The sequence below is a fragment of the Equus quagga genome, chromosome 13 (genome assembly GCF_021613505.1).
Source record: "Equus quagga isolate Etosha38 chromosome 13, UCLA_HA_Equagga_1.0, whole genome shotgun sequence".
Lineage (NCBI taxonomy): Eukaryota > Metazoa > Chordata > Mammalia > Perissodactyla > Equidae > Equus > Equus quagga.
The window spans coordinates 1,462,115-1,471,106 of record NC_060279.1 but is presented as its reverse complement, the minus strand read 5'-3'; the positions used below and the strand labels follow the sequence as shown (position 1 = coordinate 1,471,106).

Genomic DNA, 8,992 nt, shown 5'->3' with positions numbered 1-8,992 from the left:
CTGGGCCCCACAAGCAGGCTGCAGCCACCCAGAAAGTGCGGCCACTTCTAGGGTGGGAGGAGCATGCACCTCGCTGTCACGGCACAGCTGGCGGGGTCCCTGAGCCCCGGAGCTCGGGCACAGAGGCCTGCTGGTCCTGTCTCTGAACCGCATCGTGTGGGCCTAACAGACCTGTTAGCCATCTGCTTGTAGTGGACCTTTAGGTTGTTTTTCTTTTATGTTTTTTCCTTCTTCTCCCCAAAGCCCCCTGGTACATAGTTGTGTATGTTTAGTTGTGGGTCCCCCTAGTTGTGGCATGTGGGATGCCACCTCAGCGTGGCCTGATGAGCGGTGCCATGTCCGCACCCAGGATCTGAACCAGTGAAACCCCGGGCCACTGAAGTGGAGCGTGCGAACTTAACCACTCAGCCAGGGGGCTGGCCCCCGAGGTTGTTTTTCTTTATTTTTTCCCCATTACAATGCTGCAATGAACATACACATAGCTCAATATATGGATGAAGTGGGGTTGCCGCATCACCCCAGACCAGCTGGACCCCGGCACATCTTAGCCTGTCATGGCAAGGGAGCCCAAAGTATACAGGCGGCCGGGTCCCCAGCCCTGCCCTGCTGAAAGCCCAACACACAGGCCGGCAGTCACTGGGCACACTGGGAAGGACATCGCTGGTGCTACCATCCAGCCAGCTTTCCAAAGTTCTCTGGGGCTGTGAATTTTCTCCTCATTATCATTGCTTATTCGCTCATCCTCTGAGGGGCAGGACTAGAAAATATACATGGAATGGAAAAAACTAGAATGTAGTCAGGGTGGCTGTGGATTAGCAGATCTAATGTGCTGTGCAGGGGCTGGCTTAAATAAAGTTTGTGGACATCTGTGCATTTCCACTATTCAGGCTCCACTCACAGGCTCTGCTCATGCTTAACTGAGCTCTGACCTGTCTCCTCACTTAGAAAGATCACCAGATAAAGCAGATTGTAAAGGAAACAAAAGTAAACAGGGAGGGTATAGGACAGCCTCTGCCTTGGAACCATCAGCAAAACCAAACTGACTCCAGGAAAGACGGCCTGGGAGGAACAACCCTGTGCGCCCCGGGAGGAATTCTGCCACCTCCTGGAAGGGCCCCACCTCTCAATAACGCAAGACCCTAGCTCCCAACTCCTCACTTGTCTGGGCTCCCTGTCCTCTACCCTCAGCGAGAAAGTGTCATAGCAGTTAGACGCACATCTTTCTTCAAGCTGGAGAGAGAGCTGGGAGGCTCCCCACCCTGCGAGGCGGGGAGAAGACACCTGGGATAGAGCAGCTGTCTCCCCACGGCTCAGAGGACGGCTGGAGCGGGGAGTGGGCAAAGTCCTATGTGACAGGTGTCCAAGGGTGGGGCCAAGATTGCAGGAGGGTAAGAAGGAGGGACCAAGGTGGGAGAGAAGATGGAGACCGAAGGCAGAAGGCCAGAAAGAGAGGCTTAGATTTAGTATGAAAAGTCCTCAGGTTCCTCATAGGTGAAACACAGAATTATCATGTGACCCAGCAATTCCACTCCTGGGTATACACCAAAGAGAACTGAAAATACGTGTCTACGTGAAAACCTGTATATGAACGTTCAGAGCAGCATAACTGATGACAGACCAAAAATGGAAACAACCCAAATGTCCATCAACTGACGAATGGATAAATAAAATGTGCTATATCTATATAAAGGAATATTATTCAGCCATAAAAAAGGAATGAAGTACTCATCCATGCCACCACATGGAGGAACCTTGACCACATCTGCTAAGTGAAAGAAGCCAGACACAAAAGATCACACATTGTCTGATTCCATTACTATAAAACATCCAGAATAGGCCAATCTATAGAGGCGGAAAGTAGATTAGCGGTTGCACAGGGCTAGAGGAAGACCAGGGTGGGGGAAGGGGGAGACACTAATGGGTATGGGATTTTTTGGTGGGGGAGAGGTAATGAAAATGTTCTAACATTAACTGTGGGGATGGGTGCCCAACTCTGTGAATACACTAAAAATCGTTGAATTGTATACTTTAAATAGGTGAATTCTATGGTATGTGAATTTTATCTCAATAAAGCTGTTATTTAAAATATTAATGAGAAAAAAGAATTACATAAGGACTTGGAAGACAGAACATTGTGATACTTCAGAAAGAAAAGAGAATGATTAATTTATAAATGGAGTTTAAAATGTTCAAAGGAATTTAATTAACTAAATTTATTAATGGGATCAAAGAAGTGATTGTTAAAATTTACAAGATTATGAGAATTGTAAAATTTCTTGGTTAAAATTAAAATTTTCAGGAAGAATTAGGTTTTGAGGTCTATAGCTTTAACACACTGGATATTCATTAAAAAAAAAAGACCTAGAGCTCAGTTCTTGTCTGGCACCTTGAGAAAGTCACAAGCTGTCTGGTCCCGACCTCTGTAGTAAACTGCAGAATGCTGTAGAAGGGGCGTGCAGAAAGGGCAGCCTGGGCCTCCAGCTCTCTCAGCAGCTTTCCAAAGGGCGACGGCGGCACAGACCCCGCCATCTTTCTTTCCAACCCCACTTCCTCACCTGGGCACTGGCCGATGGGCTCCCAGCCTCCCTGAGCAGGGCGTCCATTTGGAGTCCAGGCCGCAGTCCATCTGAGGACCCTGCTCATGACGTCACTCGTGTCAAGCTGCTCACTCTGCCCTTTATTTGCAGGATTCCAAGCCTGGTTTCAACAGACCTACGTTCTAAAGCCACTTGAAAACAGCGCGCTGAGCTCAAGCAGGAAAAGAAGAGTGGTGGGTTAAAGGGAGCCGACCTGCAGCGTTTAACCAGACTGAGCTTCGTGAGGGCGAGGGCAGTGGCTCCCACCTTTTTTCTGTGCTCCCTTCACAGAAGCAAGTGCCAGCTCAAAGCGGAGCAGGGCTGGGCTTTACCAGCGAGCGGACACGAGCCAGCTAGGAAGTCATGCAGACCAGGGGAAGCACACCCGACGCGGATTCAGAGAGGCAGCTTCCAGAGGAAGTCCCAGACGATCCCCCGGCTGGTGGCCGGGGCAGGGGCTTGGAGCCACACAGCTGGGTTTCAGTCCCACCTCAGCCATTTACGTGCTGTGTGGCCTTTAGCAATTGGTTTACTCTCTCCCAGAGCCTCAGTTTTCTTGTCTTTAAGAGTGGGATAAACAACTGACTTATTACAAGGCACTTGTGACAATTATTAATTAAATGAATTAATTTAGTTTACTTAAAACGAGTTAAGGAGCTAACGCGTATGTGCAGCATCTAACCCTAGGCCTGGTGCAAACCCAGCACTCGAACCCCCCTGGTCCTTTCTCGTTTCCCCCCAGTTGCAGCTGGTGAACTGTTTTACTACATGGCTTTGGACAAGCTGGGCTTTCAAACCTACAAATCACTTTGCAGACCTACAAAACACACAATGCCTGTGCAAATAATGATATCTTAGCGCCTGTGGCCAAGGAGGCATTACTCATTCTTAGAGCCAACACACTGTTATCTGCACAGGCGCTGTCTACCTTGGACCAGAGAGGGCAAGGCTCCTGCAAGATCCCGGCCCCGGAGCAGCCCTGGGCTCCCCTCTCTCCTGCCTCTGCCACGATCGCCTGAACCAAAGCATTTCACACTCCTGGAGACCCCTGCCCCTTATTCACACCCACTCCTTCCACCAATGCCCCATGACCTATGACGTCAACTGCACATGGCCAGAGTCGGCCCCAGAGAGGGAGCTGGGTCAATTCTTCGGAGGCGACTTCCATCCTGCTGTCAATATTGGCCTAGCGGCTGACAGTCCAAGGACAGCACACCCCCAGTTGCATTTTTAAAATTCCTGTTTGACGTGATAAGGGGATATAGGGAGGAAAGGACTGAGACAGCAGGAGGGAGCGGCAGCCTGCCTCCCTCCAGCTCTCTGCATTTACATCCAACACAGACATCAGTCTGGATCCAACTGGCATCCCGGCAGGCTTCCACGGGCTGCAGGAGGTGTGAAAATACAGGAGCCTGGCGGAGGGGAGGGATAGCAGACAGGGGAAAGTCCTGCATTATAAGGTGCACTATTTGTCTAGAAGTCTGGTACAAAGTCCTGGCAGCTACAACGCTTACACCAAAGACACTTGGCTCCAACGGTGCAGAGGAAAGCTTTGTGTCCTGTGCCCTGAGTAAGCTCGAACACCAGCATGTAGGAGGGCCTCCCTCTGCTATAGTCTGCGGTCCTCCTATAGAAACAGAAACTCAGAGCGGGACAGCCCAGCCTTTGGTAACAAGGTGGGTTCAGTGGGCCAGCAGGAAAGGCAGAGACAGGTGGAGAAATGACTGCATCGCTTCAGCATTAACAAGGCAGACAGCACAAGCTATAAGGGGACAAGCCTTCACTGCTGCCACCCACGTCTCCGCACCTGGCCCTGCAAGTCTCAGCCCCCACAGGGGAAGGGGGCTGGGCATGGGTGCTGCCTCGAGGGCCTGGAATCTGTCCCAGGGAAGGGGCGGGGCAGGGCCCTTCCCCAATCAACCCACAGCTGTGTGTCCTGAGCCACACTGTCCGTTGTCTGTGGTGGCCTTTTGTAATGTTTCTGGAGAGAGAAAGCCCAGCTTCCCACCCACACGCAGAGGGACTTAGGAGTGTGGGTGCAATTAACCAGATGGATCCATCTGGGAAACCGAAGCCCCGGGAAGTGGGTGGTTTCCCTGCCCTGCGTCAGAGGGCAGGTGTTTGCTCCGAGTGCCTGGAGAGGAGCAGGAGCTGAAGCACCGGGGGTGAGGGAGAGGACAGAGGGGAGAGATTAGTCTGAGTGAGGGAGGGTGCCTCACACTGGGGCGGGCGGAGGACACAGCTGAGAGCAGATGCTTGGGGCAGCTCCAGATGGCAGTGGCCTCGGAACAAAAGGAGGGCCAAAGGGAAGGAGGACTGAGAAAGGGGGAACTCGCTCCTATGAAGCTTCTGAGATGCAATGAGAGCATCAAGCTGCTGCCCGGAACCCGGCCGGAGGCTCGCTCAGAAATAGGGCAGTGTTTCCAGCGAGACTCCAACGAGCCGCCCTTAAAGCGCACTGCGGCCCCAAACCAAAGACTCAGCTGTGTGGGTCTACGGCCGGGATCCGAACCCAGGTGCTGGCACTCTGAGGCGGGGAGCTCTGAGCTCGCTCCTGCATCCTCCTGTATTTCCGTCACCAGTAAAACGTGGGTAACAATGGCCCCTATTTCACCAGGGTGTTGTGAGGCAGATTAAATGGGAAATGCACCTGGAGCACAGCACACGGTGCCTGGTGCGTGGGGAGCACTCAAATGTTGATGATGCTGACCACCCACTAAAGAAACCTGCATCAGCTCTCCTCCTCCCAGAGCTTACTGTTTCCTCAATAGCCATATGTCTTTTTTTAAGGTTTCTCTGTGTCTCTGAAAGTCCTTTGACCCTTTGGCCCCTCAGAATGTGTGAGTGTCTCAGACTGCAGGAGGCAGTGTGGCGTCACAGCATCTAAGTTCTAGTGTTGGCTCTGTTGATAGTTTTGTGGACCTTGGAGAAATAACTTCTTGAGACTCAGTTTATTCATCAATCGAATGGGAATGATGACACCAGCCTTGCTCACATCACAGAACTGTTGTGAAAGTCAAAAGACAAGATTAACACAAACGGACACACTATAAAAATAAAGTTCTCAGCCAGCAGCAGGCACTGCTGATTAGACTGGAAGTGTCTGGAGGTGCGCGCTGGAACAGGTGTGCTCTGCATCAGGAGGATGTGGCAGGGCGCGACCAGCTGCCAGACAGATGTGCAGTGGGCAGTGATGTTGCTACCGTCAGAGAAGGAAGGGCCCCAGGCTCCTCAGGCGGGGATCTCAATAGGCGAGCCAGAGTGCTTGTGCCCAGGGAGGGCTGTGGAGGGGCTCTGGGGGGCACAGAGGGAGGATGTAGGGAGGGGACAAGAAAAAGTGCCAAGAGAGCAGGCATAGTGACACAAAGCTGGACTAGCTCCCGATCCTGGCACAAACCTGGGGATCTGTTCTCACGCTGTTTTCCACATATTTCCATGCCCATTATAACAACCTGGGCTGCTAGGTAATCAGAATCCTTCCAATGCAGCAAATCAACAGGAGGGTGTCCCCCGCCACTGCTGGTCAGCGTGCTCAAGTCCCATAGTTAGTAACAACGTGATGGGGTGAAAAAGCCCGTGGTCAGATGGAGTTCCCAGGTGGCCTCTGAAACCTGACTCTGTTCTAAGGCAAGTTGTAGCCCTAAAAGGGCCCTCACAGAAACTACCTGCACAGAACAAGTCCATCTGAGCCACTGTCGACAGGAGAAACGACGACGTCACGGCCTAACACCAGCTGCCAGCCAGGCACTGGGCAGGGCTCCTTGTAGGGTTAATCTTTACAACAAGATGTTCACTATTGTCCCCAGGTACAACCAGGAGACTCAGACCTGGAGTGGTCAGAAACTTTCCTAAGGTCACAAAGCAAGTAGAGCTGGACTCTGTCCAGACCCGAAATCCACGTCATCAGCATGCTCTGCTCCCGCCTTTCAACCCCTCCCTGCGTGCCCCCAGACCCATCTCCAACTCTTTCCAGACAACAGAAGACACATGGAGAGGGAGCTGGAGCGAGAGAGAGAAATGAGGCAGAGACACCCACACTCAAGAATAAGGAAACCTTTCTGTTCAGGGCTCCAGGTCAGACGCCCCAGCCTGGCAGCCCCTAGGCTGCTGGCCTGTGATTCAGTGACAATTACTCCTTGGTTAAAACTACAGCCCTCATTTCTGGCATGTCCTCTCCTGCCACCCACGGCCTGAGACTAGAACAGGAGTTGCTGGGAGCAGCAGGAGATTCTAACCCAGGATGGAACCGTGCAGCCCCAGACACAGGGTGTGGCTTCAGTGATGTCAGCCTCGGCTGCTTACTGCGCCCTGGACAGCATCTGCCAGGGCCCAATGCCCCGCCCAAGGAAGGGGTTCCGGACTGTCCCCCATATGCCGGGGCTGTCACTCAGAGGGCTTCCAGGTTGTGGAGGCCAGGCTAAGAAGGGATGTGGGTCACAGAGAAAGCTGTTTCCCAATGTTTCAATTAAGGTGGACAGTCGGGACAAGGGAAGGCTAACGCTGGCTGACTGCCTCTGATGGAGCAGGAGGAGCGAGGGCTTCCCGTGCGCCAGCCTCCTTGAGAGGAGGCCTCGACGCCCGGCTCTGCGGCCAACTCCGGAAGAAGGAAGGGGATGTCCTCTCAGAAGATTTCGGGGACCAGGCAAAGGACCTCCTCTCATCAAAGAGAAGGGACAGGAGGCAAGAATTCCCCCACTCCCTCCCCCGGGGACATGTGCCCCAGCCCCAGCCCCACTCACCGTCTCTGCCTCATTCAGCCTCGTCCCTGCAACCCCCGAGGAGGCTCCCTTCCAGTCTGCGGTGGGAGGGAGAACTCCAGTGTCCCAAATGGCACATACGTCAATCAACCTGTGTCAAAGCAAGCACAAAAAAAAAACCCAGGGTCACTCTAGGAAAGAAAAAGAAAAGCCTTTGTGGTTTGCAGCTTGTTCCTTTACTCAGGAAATTACATCTTTGTCCACCCTCATTTGGAAAGTTTTGCATAGCATAACGGCATCTTTGTTCAAAGACGTTCAGAGCACTCTGCAAGAAATGGGACAGATTCTGCAGGGTGCCCAAGCATGTGAGCCTTTGGGAGGGCGGGGGATCAGCTGTCTCATCCATCAGATCATTATTAGTGCCCTGACACCATAATCTAATTGCCAATTCCTCATCCACATAAAGGAGTTAAGCCGTTATCTCGAAGAATCTCTCCTACACCCAAGGGAGGGAGAATTTACCCACAATTATCTCATTAATTTTCTTAACTTACTATGGAGAACTATTGTTTTTCTTCCCCATCTACAAGTAATCAAACCGAGTTCATCATAAATAAATCTAGGACACATTGAAAGAAGATCTAACTTTAGGGTCGGGGACGTGGATTGCAAGTTCTAGCCGGTTACATCTTTTACGATGGATCACTTGCCCACAAGTGTCTCGGTTTCTTCATCTCTAAAATGGGGAGAAGGTGCAGTAGAGTGGGTCAGGCCACTGGGCCATTAGTCAGCATTTTAGAGGCTCAGGTCCCGGCTCCTGTCCTTTTGCGCAATCATTGAACCTTTCTCAGTACGGATAACATCTCATTTAGTCATTTGCTTTAATATGAAAATGCATCTGCAGGGAACGGTACAATCCACCTTTGCAGAGGGGAATGTGGCAATACCTATCGAAACAAGTACGCATTTACTCTTTTACCCGCATCCCAGTTCCAGGCATCTGCTTGGAATCTATCCTATACGCCCATGCTGTGATCTCCAGGACTACAGTTAAGTGAAAAAAACATGACAGGAAAAAGTGTGTTTAATACGCTACCATTTATTTAAGAAAGGGGGGAACAATGCAAAGATATATATGCATTTGCTTATATTTTTAAAAAGACAGTAAGAGTTAGAGACCTACAGGGAGGGGTAGGAACGAGGTGGAGGGGACAGGGACAGAAGCTGGACTTGGAACAGACCTTGTGGATTTGCTTTGGAACATGTAAATATCTGACATAATTATAAGACACAATTAATATTTTTAAAAGAAATCCCTAAAGTAAAAATAAAATGTAGTGAGTCTATCTGTCCACTTGGTTGGTACGACTACACACAGAGAAATGAAAACCCAGTGATTTGACTGTGGCTCCATGGAGGGATATATTTTAAGGATAAAAGGAACTGTCCCATCCCCCCCCACCCGTAAACTGTTTCCGATAATCATATCGGTGGTACTCCAGTATTATTATTTTCGTTGTTGTTGTTATGCTGAGACTTTTGTAGGTGTATCCAGGGATAAATCAAATGAGTCACAATACTGATGTTGCTGAGAAACAAGAGTTTCTTGTTGAAAGGAGACACAAATATAAGATTGACGAGATCAGGTGAAAATTCAGTAGTCCTGATCGTGAACCAGGAGTATCAGTATGAACTCCACATGTTTTATCTTATACACAC

The 8,992-nt window shown here is 50.8% G+C and overlaps 1 protein-coding gene across 1 annotated transcript in view; it reads right to left on the bottom strand.

Annotated features, from left to right (window-relative positions):
• Positions 1-7,359, bottom strand: part of NFASC (neurofascin) — an 87,757-nt gene extending 80,398 nt beyond the window's left edge. The window contains exon 1 of the mRNA XM_046683357.1: positions 7,316-7,359. The gene's annotated coding sequence lies outside the window, so the exon portion shown is untranslated. The remainder of the gene's footprint in view (positions 1-7,315) is intronic.
• Positions 7,360-8,992: the final 1,633 nt, after the last annotated feature.